This window comes from Lactuca serriola, chromosome 1, assembly GCF_051521515.1.
Source record: "Lactuca serriola cultivar US96UC23 chromosome 1, Lser_US96UC23_V15, whole genome shotgun sequence".
Taxonomy (NCBI): domain Eukaryota; kingdom Viridiplantae; phylum Streptophyta; class Magnoliopsida; order Asterales; family Asteraceae; genus Lactuca; species Lactuca serriola.
In genome coordinates, this window is record NC_136408.1 from 92,123,247 (window position 1) to 92,149,760 (window position 26,514).

General features: G+C 38.6%; 1 long non-coding RNA gene across 1 annotated transcript; it reads right to left on the reverse strand.

Annotated features, from left to right (window-relative positions):
• Positions 1–23,378: 23,378 nt before the first annotated feature.
• On the reverse strand, positions 23,379–26,301 carry LOC145070007 (uncharacterized). The gene is made up of 3 exons (XR_013689780.1): positions 25,810–26,301; positions 25,405–25,654; positions 23,379–24,659 (listed from the first exon to the last, which is right to left on the reverse strand). It is a non-coding gene; the product is annotated as an uncharacterized LOC145070007 (long non-coding RNA).
• Positions 26,302–26,514: the final 213 nt, after the last annotated feature.

A 26,514-nucleotide genomic window follows, 5' to 3' on the forward strand; every position in this document is an offset into this window, starting at 1 on the left:
ACCAATGTTCGATCGGTCTATGATAGTTTTTGTCGATGACATCTTGGTTTATTCCAAGACGTGAGAGCAGCATGAGGAGCACTTCCAGGAGGTTCTGTGTACATTGAGGAGGGAGAGCTTATATGCTAAGTTCTATAAGTGTGAGTTCTGGTTGCGCGAGGTACAGTTTCTTTGGCACCTTGTCAACCAGAACAGGATTTCGGTTGACCCAGGCCGTGATGAGGTGGGAGGTTCCAAGGTCTCCATCTGAGATTCAGAGCTTTCTGGGACTTGCAGGCTACTATCGGAGGTTCATCTAGGACTTCTCCAAGATAGTCGTGCCTCTGACCAGGCTGACGAGGAAAGTCGTAGTCTTTCGTTGGGAGCCTGAGTAGCAGGCTACATTTGACACGTTGAGACAGAGATTGTGCAAGGTGCCAATCTTAGCCCTGCCAGAGGGCATTGAGGACTTTGTGGTATACTGCGATGCGTCCATCTCAAGTCTGGGCGCAATACTGCTGCAGAGAGGGCATTTTATAGCTTACGCTTCGAGGCAGTTGAAGCCTCACGAAGCGAATTACCCGACGCATGATTTGGAGTTGGGGGCTATTGTTTTCGGCCTCAAGATTTGGTGCCATTACCTCTATGGGGTTCATTGTACCATTTACATAGACCATAAGAGCCTGAGGTATCTCATGGACCAGCCGAATCTGAATATGTGGCAGTGTCGGTGGCTTGATATGGTAAAGGATTATGATTGCGAGATTCTCTACCACCCAGGGAAGGCCAATGTCATGGTCGATGCGCTTAGCTACATGGTAGTGTCAATCAGGGATATATGTCTGACGATGACAGTTGTGACTCCATTGTTTGAGCAGACCCGGGAGGTCCAGAAGGAGGCTATAAAGGAGGAACATCAAAAGAGCGAGAGAATTGTGGGCCATATTTCCTCCTTCGACTATGATAGTCGGGGATTGTTGACTCTTCACCGTAGGGGTGGGTCCCGTATCATGGAGGTGTGCGCCAGGTACTGATGGCAGAGGCATACAAATCCAGGTTCTCCATCCATCCCGGGGCGACGATGATGTATACGGATCTTCATCTCGATTATTGGTGGTTTTGCATGAAGAGGGACAAAGCTTGGTTTGTGGAGAGGTGCCTGACTTGCAGAAAGGTAAAGGCTGAGCACCATAGACCTCACGGCAAGGTCCAGCCGTTGGATATCCCGCTGTGGAAATGGGAAGATATTACGATGGATTTTATCACGAAGCTTCCTAGGACCGCACGACGCGTAGATTCGATATGGGTCATCATCGATCGATTGACCAAGAGCGAAGATTTTATTCCGATTTAGGAGAGTATTTCGGCCGAAAGGTTGGTCGATATCTAAATCAGGGAGGTGGTGGCGCAGCACGGGGTGCCAGTTTTGGTGATTTCAGACAGGGCGTGAGGTTTACTTCTAGGTTTTGGAAGAAGTTTCATGATGAGTTGGGTACTCGACTGCATTTTAGCATCGCCTTTCACCCGCAGACGGATGGTCAGAGTGAGCGGACCATCCAGACTCTGGAGGATATGTTGCGGGCGTGTGTTTTAGACTTTGGAGGTAGTTGGGATACTTAGCTCCCGTTGGCGGAGTTCTCCTACAACAATAGCCATCATGCGAGTATCGACTGTCCTCCTTTCGAGATGTTGTATGGGAGGAAGTCCAGGACCCCGATATGCTAGGGAGAAGTGGGGCAGAGAGTCATAGGGAGTACCGAAGTGGTACTCAAGACTACCGAGAAGATCCAACAGGTTTGGAGCAAACTTCAAACTACTCAAAGTCAGCAGAAAAGTTATAACGACAAACAACGGTCAGACCTGGAATTCCAGGCCGGGGATATGGTGCTCCTGAAGGTGTCGCCATGGAAGGGCGTCATTCAATTCAGGAAGCGGGGAAAGTTGGGCCTAAGGTATATTGGACCCTTCAGAGTTATAGCCCGGGTGGTCAACATATCATATAGGCTGGATCTGACACCCGAACTCAGTCAGATTCATAGCACCTTTCACGTCTCCCAGTTACAGAAATGCTTGGTGGACGATTTGGCAGTGGTGGTTTTAGAGGATAGTCAGGTTGATGATAGCCTGAACTACATCGAGTGGCCAGTGGCGATCCTCGATAGGAAGTCAAAGAATCTACGAAAGAAGAAAATACAACTGGTAAAGGTGCAGTGGCAGCACCGCAAGGGCTCGGAATGGACTTGGGAGCCGGAGGACGAGATGGGGGAGCATTACCCCGAGCTTTTTCAGGATCAAGCACCAGACTTCGAGGACGAAGTCTAGAATACGTGGGGAGATTTGTAACACCTGATTCCTGGTATGCATACAATTTAAAGCATTTCTGTATTTTTCTCTGGGTCACGACGATTTAGAGGCCCAACTCGTCGAGTAGGGTCGTGATACGCGGGCATTTTAAGTGACCTGCTCGATGATTCGGGAGACTGACTTGGCAAGTAGGTGCTTTTTCAGGGAAACCCTAAATCTGAGGGTTTGCACCCTATTTAAATGACTTATTGCAGCCTCCATTGTCCCTTATGCTCCCAAAACACCTTTTATCAAAACCCTATCCGCTTTGACTGATCTAAGGCCATTTTTGGTGCTTTTGGATGGTCGTGAAGCTTGGAAGGAAGGGGGAAGCTTGGGAATTCGAGTTGGGGCTTGTAGATCCAGAGATCTTATTCCATCTTCAGCTCAATCAAGGAAAATGCCCCCTGTTTTGGTCTTTCTTTTGGTTGTTCATCTTTAGGGCTTAGATTTTAGGTTCATTTAGGGCTTTCTAAGCCATTTCCGGATTTGTGAAGTGATTCATGGAGTTCTACATTCAGATCTGAGTTATTGGAGGGGTCTCATGGCATAAAGGTGCCAACTCTATGGCCATGAGAGCCCCATGCAAATTGTAGAGCACCTTTTATGGATTTTTGAGCTAAAAACCCGATGTATGTGCACCAAATTTGAAACTTTACGTATAAAATGGACACTAAGAGGTCAGATCTATGGTTTTGATGTGTTAAGACCCATTTAAATCGACTTCATAGTAATGGTCAAGGATGGACTCGCCGATTTGTTCTCAGGACTCGACGAGTCGAGGCGTAATGACCACCAAATCCATTCTGCGAATGGACCAGTTCTTAGGGAGGGAAGTCCCGTAGATGTTTAGACGCAAAAAAGGGCGTAAGAACCATGGGACTCGACGAGTGTATGAATAGACTCGGCGAGTCCAATGTAATCTCCCAACCTTTGAGGATGGACTTGACGAGTTGTTCTACAACTAGGCGAGTCATACTCTGGACATGTTCTTAAGAGGGAGATGAACTCGTCGAGTTGAAGGAACAACTCGGCGAGTTGGATGAAGATAGTCACGATAGTTTGAAGGAAGGAGAGCCCGTCGAGATCTTGCTAGACTAGATGAGCAGAGTCGAGATTGTATCAGATTAGTGGAGTGTGGACTCGGCAAGTTGGTGGACCAACTCTGCAAGTTGGTGGGCCAACTCGGCGAGTCAGGTCAACTGGATGTTGACTTTGAACAAGGTTGACCTTGTCTGGTTATGGTATTGACCCTGGTTAGGGTCACATGTTCTGTTTGATGACTTGAGGATTGTTGCGTTGGGATTGAGGAGTCGAGGGGAGCGACCTTCACGCCGGGGGCAGTTAAGACGCTACACGACATCGAGGTGAGTTACTTTTCACTAGGGGTGGGTGTACAGCCACAATGTCGACCCACCAACAATGATGTTTAGTAGGTAATTCTTTGTGATAATTATCTTGGTTTGGATATGTGACTTGTTCATAAGATATGATTGTGTAATATGAATGCTTTGTTAGTGGTAGTGGTTGGGAATAGTTGTTCCTTGGCATAGGTCGTTAGGACCAATGGGTAGGTCAGTACCCGGTATGCATGACTGTATGTTTATATCTGGCTATTGTATGCTTGTGGTAGGGGTGAAATAGTCCCTAGTTACCGGTTGAAAGATACCGATGATAGTTACCAGTTGAAAGATACTGATGATAGTTACCGGTTGAAAGATACCGATGGTAGTTACCGGTTGTAAGATACCGACGATATTATATGGTATGCGGTATGATGGGGGAACTCACTAAGCTTTGTGCTTACAGGTTTCGGTTGTGGTTTTAGGTACCTCTTCGTCAAAGGGGAGGGAGCCAGCGGTGTAGCAACGCATCACACACATGATTTCCACATGGAGATTTCAGGGATTGTACTCGGATTTTACTATTTTTGATGATATGGTTTTTAGACACGCTGTTATGGTTTTTGTAAATTGATATGACGTTGGAAATGTTTGGTAAATTATGTTATGAATTACTTAATTTAAAATGAAATTTTGGGCCTCGATTTTTGGGATGTTCACACTCTTGAAATATTCCCCACTAATCCAAACGATTCTCTCCTACTTGGATTCGGTTGCACTCTACTAACCTCATAATCATTGGATCTCCAAACCATCTCACAATTTCACTACTCCCCCACTGTCATCATGAGCTTACAGTAACTAAAATCCAAGACCAAGACATCTAGGGTACACACGCCCCAAAACTAGTTTAAACACTTCACTACTCCTTTAAGGAAAGATAGTCGCATCCAAAGCACCTTCTCCTGATAAAATTTCAAATCCTTGAACAATCTCAACAAATGAAAAAGAATGAATAAAGCACTATAAAAAAAGATAACCAATCCAACAACTCATATTCAACCTGAGCGATAGAAACACCTCTTAACTTTATTTCACTGTCCTCGAAGGGACATCCGAGTACAACGAGATATTTGTCTAGAAGCTTCTGATGCGAGGACCACATGTACCTCCCTGAAAACGTGATTTTGGATGCACATCACCCTACACTCGTGTTCTGACCAATCCCTTGTGTCTCTCAGCCACTAGAAGGCCTCAACCACCCCGAATTCCAAAAATTCAATGAACTTACACTACAACTTCCTCCAACCCATTACATTGGAACCGTCAAAATCGATCCGGTCGTTGATCCTCTAAGCTTAACACTTAGCCCTCCTCCACTTAGGGCTTAATCCCTCGTTGGGCAATGTCTTGTATGTCGTAACATAAATCTGGTTCTTCCAAATACCCAATAAACATGGCTCTTGGTATGCAAAATTGCATATCACAACTCTCAAAGAATAATAATTAGGCAAGCATAAAGAAACTATGATCCATAAGTGGAGACTTAACTAAATCGATCATAAAGTCTCTCACACACAATTACATGTTCATAAGAATAAATAAAGGCATGAAGAACGCGTATACGATACATTCCTACGACACTATTTGGTCGAACTCGGGTCTCCTCAGCCTACAACTGAAATGCTCGACTCCTCACCCGTGAAACCTCCACTCTGCCTTCTTAGCCATCAGTATTCCTCAATGTAGCTAGAGCAGATTCCCACACCACTCCGCTCATCAGGCTCATATATTCGACCTTCTTGTGCCCTACCTGATTGTAGTGAAAACATATTGGACTCCATCCCCGAGGACAATCCTTGCTAAAATGACCAGCCTAGCCAAAACTGAAACAACCTCTCCCTTTATCAAGACTACCTGCCACATGAATCCTCCCACACTTGGCACAACATCCCCGACCCTGATGGCCTCCTGATCGTGAATCCTGAATCTTGGGCCTCGTTTCCTAGCCCAGTACGGTTTGAATCTACTTCGGGCCACGCTTTATCTGAAGCTAGAGCTCAATCTTCCATTTTCGAGCTCTAGCAATCAAGTAATCGAAGTTCTTGTAACTCGACAGGCTCACAAACTCAAAGATATCAACCCACAGCATATGATGGTACCTCATCTTCTTTATCTCCTCATCTACAGCGCACTCCAGAACCAAAAAAAGCCCTCTCCTTGAACTTGGTGGTGATCTACGTTATGGTCTCGGTCGTCCACCAAAGGCCCTAAAACTTCCTCGCCAACTATTGCACCTCAATAGAAAGTGCAAACTCAACCCTAAATCTCGACACAATAGCAGTCCAAGACAAGGATGCCACAGCCTCAACTCCTAAGGAATTATATATCTCCTCCCACCTGTCGCAAGCTTTATCCCTCAGAACGCAAGATACAAATCCCACCTTCGATCCTTTAGGGAAGAAACATGTATGTTGAGCGTTCTCCATGTAAGAAATCCACTGTCTACTAGCGATGGGGTCCTTCTTCTTGATGAACTATGGGGCTCCGCAAGCCTTGAACTCCCGAAAAGAGAGATTTTGTGCCCCCCAACTTAACCACCGCCATCTCGACCCAACAAGCCCCTAAATAATCATCAAGTAGCTCCATGATTCCATCCTTGATCATACCAAACATCCGAAGAGTCACATCCAAAATAACACAAGTGATGTCAAACGAAACGAACTCGTGAATCCTCTCCTCAATCGGCTAAGCACAAAAGCCTGAACCAGATCCTCCTCCACGAGTGGTCATCACAATACTAAAAAGCAACCATATAATGATCAGAACATACCCATGAATTCTCATCCTACAAGCTTCCTCAAATCTCCATCAATTTTCTTCATTCGAGTATGGATCTTGTACTTTTAGTAGTATAGGCCCAATAGTACCTTCCACTCCTATCCATACTTTCCTCAAGAATCATCTCAAATCCTCTAAGCCACCATATTATACTGATATTCCAAATACCTGTTAGACAGCGCACAAAACCCACAAAAGTACTTCCTAAGCTCTCCTAGGATGCCTACATCTTCCAGCCATCATCTGCTAAAAGACCCCTACCAATGTCAACTAACAACTTCATGAACACAATTACATGCAACAAAGCTAAAATAATCCTTCGACTAAATGACTCAGCCCTACAACGGTTGGACTCAGACAAGAGTTTCGTAATAGGGCCAAATTAATCACTATGAGATTATTTAACCTTTTCAACATGTAACTTAACATATTCATGTAATAATTAACTTACATCAATATGAGTCCTACAAAGAATAAGCAAGCAATATTCAGGCAATAGAACTCTATAGGCCACTAACATCAATAGCCATCCTTCCTAATAAGCATTGTAGCATGCAACCCTGAACATATCCTTATGTGTAACTTCTAGCATGAAAATAGTCTAGAATATATGACATATCAACATGTATGGATGTTTTCGAAATCACTTACTTGAGCTTGGTTGACTGCAAGCATCACACCCCTTTTTCTTTATAAAAATCTTTTTAGAATACTTATTTTCTTTCGAAAAGATTCTCAATTCCTCAATTTGAGTTCAGACACACCCGAGAGTGTGACCGAATCCCTCAAACCAAGGCTTGGATACCAAATTCAAACGTTCCAAAAATACCAACAAAATTTTCATTTTTAAACCAATAATTCCATACAACCATTTGTACTAAAACCAATCATAGTGAATTGTATTTTCTAAACTTCAGAGTAAAACAAATATAATTAGCATAGTAAAGCCATCAGGGGATGCTATACAGTCAACCCAGGCCATTCCATCTGGAACTAGAAGTACCAGAAAAATGTTAAACCACAAATCTTAAGCACAAAGCTTAGTGACTTCCCTAAAATATCGTATACCATACATATTAACGGGCCCAACCCTCTCATTGGTCCCAACCCATAATATCGAGCCCAACCCACCATACCGATGACCCAACCTAACATATAAATGGGCCCATCATAACATACAAATGGGCGTAACCTAACATTCCAATGGGCCCAACCCAAAATACATTACAAGAGTTATAAAGACATCTAGCATCCTACACAGTATATAGTGAGAATGCTTACCTGACTCACTGATCAGCTAAACAACATGTCAAAATCCTACAACATATGTTACAACACCCTTATCCAAACATACAAGGTTCAACCTTATTCCACACACTAAATCCATCAATCTTGACAAAAAGTCAACCCATGTCAACAAGTCAATGGTAAAGGTCAAATTTATCGACCAATATCATCAACCGTTAAGTCTCGCGTTCTGACCAGCCCTTGGACACGACGTGAGGACTCACTCAGCCCGATTGCAACTCAACTTATTCTAACTCAGCCAACTCGGTCACGAACAATCCAGTCAACAAGCATCACGAAGTGAACCCTTCTTGGTCACGTCGTCAGCATAAAAAAACAATATAGTCCTGGATTCCTTCACAGTCCATCATGATATCCCTTATGTCACATTGTGACCGCAGTCTGAAGCAACAAACTAAAGCTTTGAGTCCTTAATCCATTAAGTTTGCAACCCCAACGTTTTCCAAAAGCTTAAGGGGACTCCAAAGGTCTATAATAATGACAGCTTTATAGAAATGCATGCCCCATGCATGTCCTCTAACCAATCTACGGCAAAGGTTAAGAAAATGACTCCAGACTCATGCAATGATCCCAAATCCCAAATTTGAACCAAATAATACTCGAAAGGCTTCAAGGATCCATAAAATCGCCAACTTTATGGAATCCCATCACATTAACTTCCTCAAACTTGAAGATAAAAGGATAACGACTTAGATCTAGCAACCTAGAAGCATAAAGGTTTGGTATTGGACACTTAAAAAGGTCTAAAATGAGCACAAGATGATGATGATGATGAGTTTTCCGTTCTAGATCCACAACTATAACACCTTCTTTTCCTTCTTCATCTCCTTTTTTAGTTAACAAAATGCACCAAAATTCCAAGAACCACCAAAAGGGATTAGAGTTAGTGTTTTCAGAGATTTGAGGGTGATGGGGGCTCATAATGAGCGCTAAAATCGACATAGAGAGGTTTAAATACGAAGGAACCCCTAAAAGACCATGGGATTGGGCTGCAGCCTACCTTATGTCGTGACTACAACCCGGATGCGCGTTCTTCACTTTTTCTTGTCATATAGTGACATCTTTATGGTCACGTCGTGACACCCGATTTTCCCTAAAACCAAGTTTTTGACCCCTTAATGCCCTAAATCAAACCATTCTAGAAAACTGTTGTTACATTATGTTTGAAATTTTATGTTTTTATGTTTTTTAGTAATTTAGGTTTAAAATTGAAGTTATGTAAGGTGTTTTTAAGTAATATGAAATATTTATGTATGTTTACTAATTATTGTTTTTATTTAATATATATGTCAAAAAATAGAAAATAAAAAAATAATGTGGTGTGGTGACCATTTCCAAGAGCTAGTGAACATGTAAGTGGTGCTTGTTATTTTTCAAAAGCTCTTCTAAACCTCTTATGTCTGCGCCGCACAGACGGGGCACAAACTTTTGCTTATACATACTATTTGTTTTTTAGAAGACCGTAGACATAAAAAGATCGGTACATCTTCATCTTAACGTAGATGTGGACCTATGTCTTCTAGCCTCTTCTTAACCCTTCCACTAATCCAAAAGACAAAAAAAGATCATTTCGATTAATTGTGAGCAAAGATAATAAAAAATGAAAAAAAAACGTATCAAACTTCATTCGTGCACTAATTTTTTTTAATTCATTTTCCAAGTGAACACTTTGCAATTATATTATTTTAATGTTTTTTGCTTAATAAACTTTTTATTTGTTCACATAATTTTTTGGTATTCATATTTTAAAAAACTTTACCCATATTTATCCAACGACTTTTGTAACGTCCGGTTCCTGGTATATAGTAAATTCAAAATTTATTCATTTTTATGTAGAAACTCGACGAGTTGGAGGCCCCCCAAGTCGTTGAGTAGGAACGGATTTTGGACGTAGTTTGGAAAGTCTACTCAACGAGTTGAGAGCCTCAACTCGACGAGTAGGACTACCAGAGGGAAGCCCTAATTTTCAGGGTTTAGCTCCGTATTTAAACACCTTAACCTCCAAAGGCTGGCCTCATTTACAGCCTCCAACATCCCAAACCCTAGCCACAAAACCCTAATTCATTTTTGAGTGTTTTGAGCCATTTTTGTCCATTCTTTGTGAATTTGAAGAAGAGGATTCTTGAACAAGGAGCAAGGATGAGAAGGAGAAGAGTAGATCCAGAAGATGAGCTCCATTTCTGGTTCATTTTAGGTAAAAAGCTCCTATCTTGTCTAATCAATGCTTAGATCTAGTTTTAGAGTGATTTCTCCATGTTTTGGTCCAAGAATGTTAGTCTTTGGGACGTGGACGTCCAATGTGGGAAAACCCTTTAGATCTAGGGTCTTTAGGGGACTTCATGGCATAAAGGTGCCAACTTTATGGCCATGAAGGTCCCATGCAACTTATGGGCCATCCTTTTTGCCGTTTGAGCCAAGTAGTCCATGCATGCAAGTAAAGATAGAAAATTTATGTGATATATCAGCCGTAGGGGACCAGATCTATTGTTTGGAAGCATTGAACTCGATTGGATGTAACTTAATGGATTTAGACTAAGAGAACTTGATGCGTTGTTCATCCAACTCGGTGAGTTGGATCATGGTCCCTCGATCTTTTCAGTTTACTGAGAAAATCCGGCGAGTCTAGGAGATGACACAACGAGTTGGCCATGGTTTTTGGGTTTTGATGACTAAAGAACTCGACGAGTTCATGGAGGAACTTGATGACTTGTGTTGAAATGTCTCGAATATGTTATAGGGAGGAACTCGACAAGTTCATGAAAGAAATCGACAAGTTGGATCGCGATTTCCAGGCTATAATGGATTATGGAACTTGGCGAGTTGAGTCAACCCGGAAGGTTGACTTTGAGTTGATTGTTGACTTTGACTTTGACTTTGACCAAAGTTGTCCCTTAAGGGGTCATGAGTTGGGAAAGATAATTAAAGGAAAGGTTTATGTGTGGGAGTCTTAGAGGGGTTGATTTCAGAGTAGGAGTTTTTGCAATTATTCCTAGTAATCGAGGTGAGTTACCTTCCCGTAGGTGTGGGTCAAAGGCACCAATGTTGGCCCACTAGTCTTTGGTTATATTTGAGATGATTGTCTTTGTGATAATTGTCTGGTATGCCACTATCTGTTACATTATATGTGCTAGTATGTTATGCAATTTTGTGATAGTGGTAGGGAGAGTAGGATAGACCTTGTTACCAGTTGAAAGAGACTGCAAGGGAGGCCTTCACCCAGATATGCTAGGTAGTATGTGATTTATGTGTTTATGCTAGGGTATTATGTGGTAGTGGTAGGGGTGAAATAGTCCCCAGTTACCGGTTGAAAGAGACCAAAGGGGTAGTCCAGCTCCCAGTTATGCTAGGCAATTATCGATTGAAAGAGACTAAAGGGGTAGGCCAACACCCAGATATGCTAGGTAGTTACTGGTTAAAAGAGACCGAAGGGGAGGCCAACACTCAAATATGCTAGGCATCCTGTTATTGTATGGTATGTGGTATGATGGGGGAACTCACTAAGCTTTGTGCTTACAGTTTTCAGTTTTGGTTTTAGGTACTTCCTCTTCGAAGGGAAAGGAGTCGGCATGATCGCATCGCATCAGACCACATTTTCCGCACCAGATATCTTTGGGATTTATACTATGATGATGTTTTTATCATGACATGTACGTTGAGCGTTCTCCATGTAAGCAATCCACTGTCTATTAGCGATGGGGTTCTTCATCACGATGAACTATGCGGCTCCGCAAGCCTTGAACTCCTGAAAAGAGAGAGTTCGTGCCCCCAACTTAACCACCACAATCTCGATCCAATAGGACCCTAAATGATCATCAAGTAGCTTCATGATCCCCTCCTTGATGGTACCAAACATCACAAGAGTCAAATCCAAAATAATGCAAGTGATCTCAGACGAAACGAACCCGTGAATCCTCTCCTCAATTGGCTCAGCACCGAAGCCTGAACTTGAACCTGAACTAGATCCTCCTCCACGAGTGGTCATCACAATACTAAAAAGCAACCATATAATTATCAGAGCATACCCATGAACCCTCATCCTACAAGCTTCCTCAAATCTCCATGACTATTCTTGATTCGAGTATGGATCTTGTACTTTTAGTAGTAGATGCCCAATAGTACCTTCCACACCTATCCATACTTTCCTCAAGAATCATCTCAAATCCTCTAAGTCATCTTATTATACTGATATTCCAATTACCTGTTAGACAGCACACCAAACCCACAAAAGTACTTCCAAAGCTCTCGTAGGATGCCTACATCTTCCTGCCATCATATGCTAAAAGACCCCTACCAATGTCAACTAACAACTTCATGAACACAATTACATGCAACAAAGCTAAAATAATCCTTCGACTAAAAGACTCAACCCTACAACAGTTGGACTCAGACAAGAGTTGTGCAATAGGTCCAATTTAATCCCTATGAGATTGTTTAACCTTTTCAAAATGTAACATAACATATTCATGTAATAATTAACTTAAATCAATATGAGTCCTACAAAGCATAAGCAAGCAACGTTCAAGCAATAGAACTCTATAGGCCACTAACATCAATAGCCATCCTTCCTAACAGGTATTGTAGCATGCAACCCTGAACATATCCTTATGTGTAACTTCTAGCATGCAAAATCAACATGTATGGATGTTTTGGAAATCACTTACTTGAGCTCAGTTGATTGCAGGCATCACACCCCTTTTTCTTTATAAAAATCTGTTTAGAATACTTATTTTCTTTAAAAAAGATTATCAATTCCTCAATTTGAGTTCATACACACCCGAGAGAGTGCCCGAATCCCTCAAGCCAAGGCTCTGATACCAAATTCTAACGTTCCAAAAATACCAACAAAATTTTCAGTTTTAAACCAATAATCCCATACAACCATTTGTACCAAAACCAATCAAAGTGAATTGTATTTTCTAAACTTTAATGTAAAACAAATATAATTAACATAGAAAAGCCATCAGGGGATGCTGTACAGTCAACCCGGGCCATTCCATCTGGAACAGGAAGTACCTGAAAAATGTTAAACCACAAATCGTAAGCACAAAGCTTAGTAACTTCCTTAAAATATCGTATACCATACATATTAACGGGCCCAACCCTCTCATTGGGCCCAACCAATAATATTGAGCCCAACCCACCATGCCGATGGCCCAACCTAACATACAAATGGGCCCATCCTAACATACAAATGAGCGCAACCTAACATTCCAAAGGGCCCAACCCAACATACATTACAAGAGTCACAAAGACATCTAGCATCCTACACAATATAGTGAGAATGCTTACCTGACTCACTGATCAGCTAAACAACATCTCAAAATCCTGCAAGGTCTAACCTTACTCCACACGCTAAATCCATCAATCTTGACAAAAAGTCAACCCATGCCAACAAGTAAATGGTAAAGGTCAAAATTATCGACCAATATCATCAACCATTAAGCCTCACATCATGACTAGCCCTTGGTCACGACATGAGGACTCACTCAACCCGATTCCAACTCAGCCAACTCGGTCACGAACAATCCACTCAACAAGCATCATGACTTGAACCCTTCTTGGTGACGTCGTCAGCATAACAAAACAATATAGTCTTGGATTCCTTCATGGTCACATCATGATATCCCTTATGTCACATTGTGACCGCAGTCTGAAGCAACAAACTAAAGGTTTGAGTCCTTAATCCATTAAGTCTGCAAATCCAAGTTTTTCCAGAAGCTTAAGGGGACTCCAAAGGTCTATAATAATGACAGCTTTATAGACATGCATGCCCCATGCATGTCCTCTAACCAATCTAGGGCAAAGGTCAAGAAAATGACTCCAGACTCATGCAATGATCGCAAATCCCAAATTTGAACCAAATAATACTCGAAAGGCTTCAAGGATCCATAAACTCGCCAATTTTATGGAATCCCACAACTTTAACTTGCTCAAACTTGAAGATAAAGGGACAAGGACTTAGATCTAGCAACCTAGAAGCATAAAGGTTTGGTATTGGACACTTACAAAGGTCCAAAATGTGCACAAGATGATGATGATGACGAGTTTTCCGTTCTAGATCCACAACTATAACACCTTCTTTTCCTTCTTCTTCTCCTTTTTTGGTTAACAAAATGTACCAAAATTCCAAGAACCACCAAAAGGGATTAGGGTTAGTGTTTTCAGAGATTTGAGGGTGATGGGGGCTGATAATGAGCGCTAAAATCGACTTAGAGAGGTTTAATTACGAAGGAACCCCTAAAAGACCATGGGATTGGGCTGCAGCCTACCTTACGTCGTGACTACAACCCGGATGCGCGTTCTTCACTTTTTCTTGTCATATAGTGACATCTGTATGGTCGCGTCGTGACACCCGATTTTCCCTAAAACGAAGCTTTTGACCCCTTAATGCCCTAAACCGAACCATTCTAGAAAACGGTTCTTACATTATGTTTGAAATTTTATGTTTTTATGTTTTTTAGTAATTTAGGTTTAAAATTTAAGTTATGTAAGGTGTTTTTAAGTAATATGAAATATTTATGTATGTTTACTAATTATTGTTTTTATTTAATATATATGTCAAAAAATAGAAAATAAAAAAAATAATGTGGAGTGGTGACCATTTCCAAGAGCTAGTGAACATGTAAGTGGTGCTTGTTATTTTTCAAAAGCTCTTCTAAACCTCTTATGTCTACGTCGCGCAGACGACGCACAAACTTTTGCTCATACAGACCGTTTGTTTTTTTAGAAGACCGTGGACATAAAAAGATCGGTACATCTTCATCTTGACGTAGATGTGGACCTATGTCTTCTAGCGTCTTCTTAACCCTTCCACAAATCCAAAAGACAAAAAAAAAGGTCATTTCTCTTAATTGTGAGCAAAGATAATAAAAAATGAAAAAAAAACGTATCAAACTTCATTCGTGCAACAATTTTTTTTTAAAATTAATTTTCCATGTGAACACTTTGCAGTTATATTAGTTTAATGCTTTTTGCTTAATAAACTTTTTAATTGTTCACATAATTTTTTGGTATTCATATTTTAAAAAACTTTACCCATATTTATCCAACGACCTTTGTAACGTCCGGTTCCTGGTATATATTAAATTCAAAATTTATTCATTTTTATGTAGAAACTCGACGAGTTGGAGGCCCCCAACTCGTCGAGTAAGAACGAATTTTGGACGCAGGTTGGAAAGTCTACTCAACGAGTTGAGAGCCTCAACTCGACGAGTAGGACTGCCATAGTGAAGCCCTAATTTTCAGGGTTTAGCTCCCTATTTAAACACCTTAACCTCCAAAGGCTGGCCTCATTTATAGCCTCCATCATCCCAAACCCTAGCCACGAAACCCTAATTCACTTTTGAGTGTTTTGAGCCATTTTTGTCCATTCTTTGTGAATTTGAAGAAGTGGATTCTTGAAGAAGGAGGAAGGATGTGAAGGAGAAGAGTAGATCCATAATTTGAGCTCCATTTCTAGTTCATTTGAGGTAAAAAGCTCCTATCTTGTCTATTCAATTCTTAGATCTAGTTTTAGAGTGATTTCTCCATGTTTCGCTCCAAGAATGTTAGTCTTTGGGACCTGGACGTCCAATGTGGGAAAACCCTTTAGATCTTGGGTCTTTAGGGGACTTCATGGCATAAAGGTGCCAACTTTATGGCCATGAAGGTCCCATGCAACTTTTGGGCCATCCTTTTGCCGTTTGAGCCAACTAGTCCATGCATGCAAGTTAAGATAGGAAATTTATGTGATATATCAGTTGTAGGGGACCAGATCTATGGTTTGGAAGCATTGAACTCGATTGGAAGTAACTTAATGGATTTAGACTAAGAGAACTCGATGCGTTGTTCATCCAACTCGGCGAGTTGGATCATGGTCCCTCGATCTCTTCTGTTTACTGAGAAAATCAGGCGAGTCTAGGAGATGACACAACGAGTTCAAGGAGGAACTCGATGAGTTGTTTTGAAATGTATCGAATATGTTATAGGGAGGAACTCGATGAGTTCATGAAAGAAATCGACGAGTTGGATCGCGATTTCCAGGCTATAATGGATTATGGAACTCGGCAATTTGAGTCAACCCAGAAGGTTGACTTTGACTTTGACTTTGACAAAAGTTGACCCTTAAGGGGTCATGAGTTGGGAAGGATAATTAAAGGAAATGTTTATGTGCGGGAGTCTTAGAGGGGTTGATTTTAGAGTAGGAGTTTTTGCAGCTATTCCCAGTAATCGAGGTGAGTTGCCATCTAGTAGGAGCAGGTTGAAGGCACCGATGTCGGCCCACTGGTCTTTGGTTATAGATGAGATGATTGTCTTTGTGATAATTGTCTGGTATGCCACTATCTGTTACGTTATATGTGCTAGTATGTGATACTGGTAAGGAGAGTATGATAGACCTTATTACCGGTTGAAAGAGACTGAAGGGGAGGCCTTCACCCAGATATGCTAGGTAGTATGTGATTTATGTGTTTATGCTAGGGTATTATTTGGTAGTGGTAGGGGTGAAATAATCCATGGTTACCGGTTGAAAGAGACCAAAGGGGTACTCCAACACCCAGTTATGCTAGGCAATTATCGATTGAAAGAGATCAAAGGGGTAGGCCAACACCCAGATATGCTAGGTAGTTACTGGTTAAAAGAGACCGAAGGGGAGGCCAACACTCAGATATGCGAGGCATTATGTTATTGTATGGTTTGCGGTATGATGGGGGAACTCACTAAGCTTTCTGTTTACAATTTTCATTTTTGGTTTCAGGTACTTCCTCTTCGAAGGGAAAGGAGCCGGCATGATCGTAGCGCATGACACCACATTTTCCGCACCAGAGATCTTTGGGATTTATACTCAATTGATGTTTTTATGATGACATGTTTTGATTATCAATACATTGGTTTTTGATATGATTGATGCTATGATTGTTTTTAGACAAATGGTTTTATTTTAATTTAAAAATGAATTTTTTTGCCTTCAATTTTGGGATGTTACAGCTTTTTATTACAATAACTAAAAACTTAAATATATTACAAAACTTATCGAAGTATTTTACTAATGTTTTTTTCTTCATAAAATGGACAAATAATTTGTTATATATATATATATATATATATATATATATATATATATATATATACACACAGAGAGAGAGAGAGAGAGAGAGAGAGAGAAAGAAAGAAAAAAAATATATATGTTGGTTATACTATTAAATTACAATGTTATTATATTATAATTATTTAAAAGATCTTTTAAATTTTTTATACAAAAATCAATTTATTTTAACAGCTTGTAGATTTTTAAAAAACAAACAATGTTCTTATTGTAGACCGCAGACGTTTGGTCCATATCTTCTATTGCAGATGTTTACAGACATAATCCGCACACTACATATATTTTACCTTTAAAAAACAAACGCCACCGTAATGGAGATAATGTGGTGCATAGGTTTTTATTAATGGCGGGCAAACTATTATTAAAACAAGGGAAAAAATAGAAAGGCACAAGCGAGAAACTCGAGTCTAATTACAAGAAACAGTCTAAAATAGGCGAGGAGTTTCAAGCATGTCAACTTAAAGAATTACAATTGGACCTATTTTTAATCCAATTAAAGGTAATTAAGCTAATATTATTAGCCGTAAACATGATCGTCCGCCTCTCATTTATGAAAATCCAAGCATTCATCGCCTTCCAAATCAACCAAAGAATGCTGTAAACTAAAGACAACATCAGCTTTCTTACCTTTTCACTTCCAATAGTTGATTTGAGAAGCTCCATCAAGTTATCACATGAGTTCGACAGCCTAACAAAAAGAGTAAACCATCTCGCCAACCAATTCCAAAGAACCAGAGCAAAACTAGAACAAGAGAAGAAAACATGATCTACACACTCCACAACTTTTTGACAGAAAGGAGAAAGGGAGGAAGAAAAATCAATACAACGCTTTTGAAGGTTCAAAAATATAGGAATCATGTTTTGAATTAACCTCCAAACACAACAATTGACTTTTAGAGGGACCCATTTGACCTATTTAAAAAACTCGATGATGTCGCCCCTGTTGGAATGCTTTGTTAACAAGCTTCTAATGTTGCTAACAGAGAAGAGATCACCCTCAACACCTCCGCTAATCCATATTTCACCTCCGATGGCAAACCAAGTTGATCCAATAAAGTCCAAAACTTTTGGGTTTCCCTTCCCCTTCTCATATATACTTCAACTAATCCCATGAGTAATTCAAGATTTGACCATTAACAATCTTTACTCTCTCAAACACACAACAATCTTATTTTTTTTTCTATAGCATAAATATTAGGAAAAACATCTTTGAAGGCAACATTACCACACTAACGAGCCTTCCAAAAGAAAGTAATATTTCCTTTTCCAACCACCCTTTTAAAAAGATGAGCAAACCGAAAACCCATATTCTCAAATTCACCTTCAGTTTGTGAGATATTCAGCCAAACACCTTTGATAGACTTCTTAGCAATCGGCCTACCATCAATAAGCTTTAAATTATGAATTGACTCAATACAAGAGAACCAAAAGGAATTATACCCACTTTTCAATCTCCACCACCATTTTGCTAAGAGTGTCAAATTAGCCGAGTCAAGACATCCTATAGCAAGGCCTCCCATGTCTTTTGGTTTAGTCACAACGTCCAACACCATCCAATTAATCTTTCTTTTACTAATGAGTTAATGATGACCATACCCCCATAACCTTATAGTTAGTATACCTATCCGTAGAAAAATGCAATCCAAAATCCAAGCTTAAATGTTGTAATCCAAGGTGGATGTGGCATCGTAGTAGTAAACATTATTTATTTTATGGTAAACTTCGATTTTTGGAACAATAAATATTATAATAAATTCCTATCATTTTCACATCAAAACCTTTTTTCCATTAAAAAACTTATGTTTATCTCATTCAAAGGTCGGAGCTAAGACGACATACATGGCCACATTGGATGACACACATATAGAAAAGTATGCAGATTAATTAAACCTGGAAACCGGTTAATCTAGTATATTATTCTTTCTAATAAATGAAAATAATTTTGCCACATATTATTTTTTTCCTTAAACTTGTTAAATGTTAATTTATGGTAATTTAGATATATTGTCCACTTGTCACTTGTCATTTACTTTATTTTTTATTTTTTAATATATCATTAATTTAATTTCTATAAATTAGATATATAACGTAATGATTATATTAATTTAAAATTTAAAATTTCAATTTCTAATAAATTACGGTTTAAGTCTTTATATTTAACATTTTGTTATAACTAAGTTGTATACTCGGGTCTGAAAACTAAACACGTACTTTTAATTTATTTATTTTTCGCATGTTTATTTTCTTTTTAATTTTTTTTATCATAATTTTCATTTATTTGAAATTTCAAATACAAATAAATTTCTCGTTTACTCCTTCGTATTTAACATTTTGTTTTTATCAACCCGTATAATATATGAGTCTTATACCTAGTATTGATATAATGTGCACAAACATTATAGTGGATGATCTATCCATTTAGATATTAAAACGATATAACACACGTATTTCAATATATGTATATTTCCATGTTGGATGACACATATACGGAAAGTGGTTTTATGGGAAAAAAATGAAAATAAAAGTGGTTTTGTGTTGAATACCAAATTTAAGTTGCCCTATTATGAAATATTTCCGTCCTTTCAAGGTGATTTTCCACAAACAAAGAACGTCGACATAATCACCTTCACCATGTTACATGCAAAGTTTGGTCATCTACTAAAGGTAGATTACTAGATTTTTTTTTAGAGAAAATCGTACCGTCTTTTCATATAATTTTTTATGAATAAACATAATACCGCGAAAATTCAGAAACCTAATTTCAAATATTTCATCGAGTATTTGGTGTGCAACAAAGAAACTTTCTTTCAAATCTCAACATCTAGTGGGTGGTTATAAAAGCATCGTGTTCTTGGGTTATGTGAATGCAAGTCACAATAATAATTGATTATTCACTTTATTACTAATTTATACATAGTAAAATCATGAGAAGTTTTGGGCAATCAAAATAACATATGAAAAAACATTTTTAGGGTAGAACTATTATAGAGTGTTACCAAAGAATTGAACTAACTTGCTCCATCTGAAACAATCCTTAAACACCTTTTATAGCATCATTAAACGTCTTTTTATGGAATCGATTATATTCACCTACTGTAGGGGCCCTAAGCTACAAAAGGATGAACTATTTGACAAAGCTTGGAAAAACTTAAAAAATAAAATAAAATTTGAGAAAATTGTAAAAACGGTCCATGTGGTTTGCCAATTTTTTTGTGTAGGGTCCAAAAAAAAGTTTATTAGCAAAAAATGTTCTTATTTGGTGGTTTGGCTACAGTTTTGGTCCCTATTTTGTTAACTTTAACATTTGAGTTTTAACTTTTTTAAAATGACAATTTTACCCTTACGGACTGTTTTTGCAGTTATTAGATTTTTTTATTGAATTATTACATTTAATTTATTATATTCTATATATAATAAACAATATTTTTGTGGATCATTAATTTTTTTTAAATGTATATTATTAATTCTTGTTAATTTATTGGTTCTACCACAAAGTCTTCGGAATACGCAAAAGCACCGCATCCTATTGTCAAAAATCGTTAGGACCACCACTAATCACCTTCATCGGAGGTCCGACGGAAACACTACCAACATGTTTCACCCAACGCCACTATCTAGTAGTCACCTGCGACAACCTCTTCACAATCCATCATAATCTTTTATATTTGCTACTATGTCGATCGTTTTCCACTAGAACCATCACTATTTGAAGCACCAAGAAGTCCAGCCCAAACACCCCTGTCAGTTCCTCAATCGAACCATGCGATTGAAATCCATCTTCGCCACCAGATTTAACATACTCTTCCTTTCAGCTTCTTTCCTTTTGTATGATCCTACAAAACATCAAAATGCAACCTTGTTACATCATGTATTAAGAATCAAAAATTAGGAACTTAATAGAGTTAGACAACATATTTACCTGAAGCAGAGTCAAACTTTTTGATTCTACCTTCTTTCAGATCTTTCTGGTAGTCAGGGCAGCTTCACTTCTAATGTCCCTTCAAATGACAATAGAAACAAATCACTTCTTTTGTATCGGTAATGAGACAATCACAGACTTAGCCTTTCTCTTTACCATTTGGTCAACCGGGTTGACTACGGCCGATCCATTTCCATTAGAAAAAGAAATCTTTTCTGGACTTCCAATGTTACCATTGTCAATGTCCATGGAAGTTTGAGAAGTGGATCCTCCAATCAAATTTCCTTTTCTAGTGCGCCAAATCATTGTTGATTCAGCAACAACAAGCAAATAGGTAAGATCAATAAGGGTCAGTCGTGATCTGTCACGTAGTAGTCTTTAATGAACTCACTATATGACTCGGGAAGTGATTGAAGAACCCAGTCAACAGCCAACTTCCTTGAGACAACAACACCCAATACTCTCAGCCTGTTAATATGTGAGTTCATCTCCAAGACATGAGTACACAAAGGATGATATAAACAACATAACATTGAGTTATGGAGTTACCTCTTAGTTGTGGCTTGTAGAACTTGTTGTGTTTGGCCTTAAGAACTTAGTTCCCTAAGTGTTGTACCTCAAATTGAATCATATAACACCTTTGGACAAAGAATGACTTTTGAGAAAATATTCTTACACTCAAATAGGCTCGAACGATTTTGGATGCTAAGGGGCTTCTTATATAGTGTGACAAGATTAGGGTTAGCACCATGTAATCTCTAATGTCCATGACTCTTATATTACCTAGGATCCATGGGTTAAACCTCCATAGACTACCATATATGTTTAGCCCATCCTAAATAACAATTGGCTCAGACTATAAGAATTATTGATTTACCAAATCAATCCTCATATATTTAATTAATCCTTTTTTATCAGAAAATTAATTCCAAATTAATTCTTAAGACAAAATTGCATAAATGGTCCCTATGGTTGGCAATTTTATGTGCTTTTGGTCCAAAACGAAATGTTGGTGCACCACTGGTCCAAAATTGGATGTTTCTATTGTTTTTGGTCCCTATCTACTTAAAAAGACCAATATGCCCTTATAATTTGTTTTTCCATTTTTTATATATATTTTTATTTAAACTAAAAAAAACCCACCACACACACACACATACTCTCTCTCTCTCTCTCTCGCTCTCTCTCTCTAAATCTTCATTTAGGTTCTTTAACTTCATCTTCTTAAACACACACACACACACAATATACACAAAATTATGAAGATCCTCGTCTGATGGAGAAAAAGAAATACGAATGGGAACAGCCCCAAGGTCGATTGATGGTCCAGTGGCCGAATTCGTGAGTAGGAGCAAGCAACACAAGAGGTCGTCGCCTCTTATCTTTCATCGTGAAGAGAAATCGCCGCCTCTTGGTGTTTTACTCATCAAAAGCGGAGGATGAAGCGAGGGCAACAATGGATACTGGAGCAACTCTTGTGCTCTTTTGTCTCGGAAGAAGGATGCGAAGGAAGGGGGCTCAGTATAGCTAGGGGTTTCGAAGGGATGGAGGCTAGAAAAGAGTTCAGACGAGAAACAAACGTCGTAGGTGGTTCGGTGGCATTTGCTTTGACGGAAGAAGAAGAGATGTACGAGAGGTGAGGTTGCTGTCTCGATGGCTCACCGAAGCACCAATACAGCCGGTGGTTCATGACAAAGGACGAAGAAACAGGCTGAGACCAAGAGACCCAATGATGGGTCTCGATATTTGTTAAATCTCAAACTTGCAAATCACGATTGGTAACGAATCTGGTTGAAATTGTGGGTGGGTTCTTGTGTTCATTGTATAGTTTCAGGATGAACGGACTTGTTTTCCCACATATTCCTGTTTGATCTATCTGATGAAGATGAAAGGAAGCAGGCGAGAGAGAGAGAGAGAGAGAGGTGGGTTTATTTTATTTTTGTTTTCATTTTATTATAAGTATAAGAAAATAAATAAAAGAAATTAAAATATATTTATTTAAGGGGCATCTTAGTCATTTTAGGTGGGATGTGGCCCAAAACACAAGAAAATACAACCATAGGGACCAAAATCACATAAGGTATCTAAAATTGGACCAGTGGTGCACCACCATTTCGTTTTGGACCAAAACTACATAATTTTGCCAACCATAGGGACCATTTTTGCAATTTTTTCTAATTCATGATCAATACTAATTAAATCATATGATTTCGTATTAATATATTTGAACTTATAATATATTAACAAATCATAAATAACCTCTTCTCAAAAGTCCATCCTATCAAATTGTCCTGGTGATATGCAACCCAAATGGATAATGCTACTCTCGGGTCAACTACATACCAATTATAGTTATGGGCGTAGACACTTAATCCAACAGTGTTTTTGTCAGACCTCCGATGAAGGTGATTAGTGGTGGTCTTTATGATTTTTGACAATGGGATGCGGTGCTTTTGCGTATTCCAAAGACTTTGTGGTAGAACCAATAAATTAAAAAAATTAATAATATACATTTAAAAAAAATTAATGATCCACAAAAATAGTATTTATTATATATAGAATATAATAAATTAAATGTAATAATCCAATAAAAAAATATAATAATTTTTTTAATAAGTAATCCAATAAAAAATTTTTAAAAAATAGTTAAAAGAAATTAATAAGAGAAAAACATCATAAATGGTCCCTGTGGTTTCCTAAAATCTGAAGTTTAGTCCCCATGGTTTAGAAACGTCATAGGTGGTCCCTGTGCTTTCAAAACTTTTGATAGTTGGTCCTTATCCCTAACCCCGTTAAGTTTTATCTGTTAACTGCAACGCATTTTCGTCATTTCAATACCATAGGGACCGTTTATGATGTTTTCTCAAAAATGAAATAATATGCAAGGGTCTCTCTCTCATTGACTATCAAAGTCCTCCATAGGAGGAGCTCATTTCGGTAAAAACAAGAGGGACATCAAAAATGTTTTCCTTCTTCTCTACCTATCAATCAAAGCAAATAAACAGCCCCCTGAATACCATTGATGCTGGTCCTTCTTCCATCCCATAGGTCATGACAACCTTTCTCCTTCTCTTATTTCTTTCTATTTCGATGCATAACCAAGAACACCTCCATTGGAGGTGGTTTTCTTATGGGTACCTGGTAAGCTCAGGAGCAGCAACCCTTCCATTATATCTTCTATTTTCCCATGTGAACTCAAGAAACAACCCAAGCAAACCCAAACACCCTAATGATTCCTATCAAACAGTCAAACGAAAGGAAAATGGAAGAGAACCAATTACTGATCGGAGCAAAACCCCTTAAGTCGCGATCTACTAAACCCCACCGAGACCATTCCTCCTCCAATTGGAGAAGCACAATCCCAAACACCCCATTGATCGGCGTTTGCAGCCACCCTCCTCCTTACTGTTTTATTGCAAGAAGTATGTGAGAAAGAACCCAAGAAGAACAGTCGGAGGTACCGACTGCTATCACCTTCACGACCCCACGTGTTTCCCCGATCAGAACCACCCAACCCACCCTAAAAATTTACTGATGTTATTATTGCTCTCTGTCGGCTCGTTACCGGCGAAGAAGCAAAAGGGATCAAGAGCAGCTCACCAGAGGAGTCGATTCCCCCTCCTCATGACCGTATAACCCTCATCAAGCCATTGTCGTTGGCTTCCTGCTTCCGATCTTGCTCTTTTCTTATATCTATCTTTGAACTGCTGTTTCTTCTTGTGGATTGTGACCATCGACAACGTGAGAGAAACCTTGGAGGCTCGCCAGGATTTTGCCCATTCTCCCCTGCTGCTCCGTTTGCCTCTTCCTTGTCCCGATCAATTATGGATGGATACATGGTCCCCTGTGATCATGAAAAGATGAAAATGCCCTTTAGTTAATGGACAAACATAATGGAGTTACTAATAAGGACCATCTGTCAAAACTTCTGTAAGCACAGGGACCATCTATGAGGTTTTGAAACCACGGTGACTAAACTTTAGATTTTCGGAAACCACAAGGACCATTTATGATGTTTTTTTCTTAATAATATACTAATATAATATTTATTAATATATAAATATTATATATTAAAAATAAAATTAACTGATATATAATAATCAGATAAAGAATTAATCCAATAAAAAAATTTAAAAAAGAATTAATATATAATAGTTCAATAAAAGAAAGAAAAATTAATATAAAATAATTTAATAACTTTAAAAAGAAGAATTGCAAAAATGGTCCTTGTAATTTGGTAAAAAAAGATAACTGCAAAAATAGTACCTAAGGGTAAAATTGTCATTTTAAAAAAGTTAACAGCCAAATGCTAAAGTTAACGAAATAGGGACCTAAACCACAACTAAACCACCAAATAACAACCTTTTTTGCTAATAATTTTTTTTTAGATCTTACCCAAAGAAATTGGCAAACCACAGGACACTTTTTCAATTTTGTTCAATAAAATTTACACTAAAATATTAAAAAAAAAAAAACTATTGTGTGATATCCCTTTCTTGGTTTTTTTATATATATTACGAAAAAATATATATATCCACAAACAAGTTGCATTATTTTTAGAAGACAAATTCAATAATTGAGTTTAATACCTGTGATTTCATGGGAGTCGGCGATTGTTAAACCTAAACAAAAACACCCACAAAAGAACTCAACGCAAGTGGGGGAGAAGGAGATAAAAACCATTTAAGCATAGATAAAACAAAAACATTGATTGGGGCTTCTTGCTTATCATTTGCAAGTTTGACAATAGCAAGATTGGTTGTATGTTGGGCTTAATCAATAAAAAAAATAATTTTCAAACATCACCTCATAATGCCCGTTTGAGTAGTTCAAATCACCCTATGAAGAGTTAAAAAGAACACACCTTTAGACAACAAATTAGTGAAGAAATCAAGAATACATGAATAAAGAGAAATGGGTGATGGGAGAATTTTATTATGTGAACTAACCCTACCAACATGATGAGATTAAGGAGCAAAATCAAAATAACTTACCTCATCTAAGGACTCGCAGAGCCAATCCATTATTGGAACACCTTCAAGAAACCTAACCCAAAAATAAGCAATTCACAGAAACTGATCTGGAATAAGGGCGTCGACGGTCGGCCAATAATTTCAAGCCATGCAGTCTCCTGAAAAAACATAGCATCCACCACAGCTGAAAACCCACATGATTTGTTACTCGCCTCCAGCGATGTTGTTAGATGCACGCGACTCAGCTGCCTAGACCGCTGCAACGTCAGCTGTCCCGAGCTAGAAAAGAATCGTATGCCTTCAAGAACCCTAGTAATGGAGCATCAGGAGTACTGTCGGCAACGTCAGCTGTCTTGGTTATATGTGAACAGCTAAAAGAAGATGTTAGAGAATCAAAGATACAACTATTTTTCCCTTCCTCTATTTTTTTTAATAATACCAAATCTATATAGAATAAAACACACCGACCCAAATCTTCTTCAAGTAAAAACTTGATCCTAGCTTTTGCTTGGTTCACAATATTTCAAAATCGAAATACAATTGAAATTGGAAAAGAAATCGGTTAGGAATTTAAATTAAATTTTATATCTTGTTTGTTGTTTGGTTGACAGGAAATGAAATTAGAAGCAGTTTCAAATTATGTTTGGTTTGGTACATAGAAAATGAAATTGGGATCCATATAAAATGACGAAATTTTCCCTTGTTTTCTAACTTATATGTAAATAT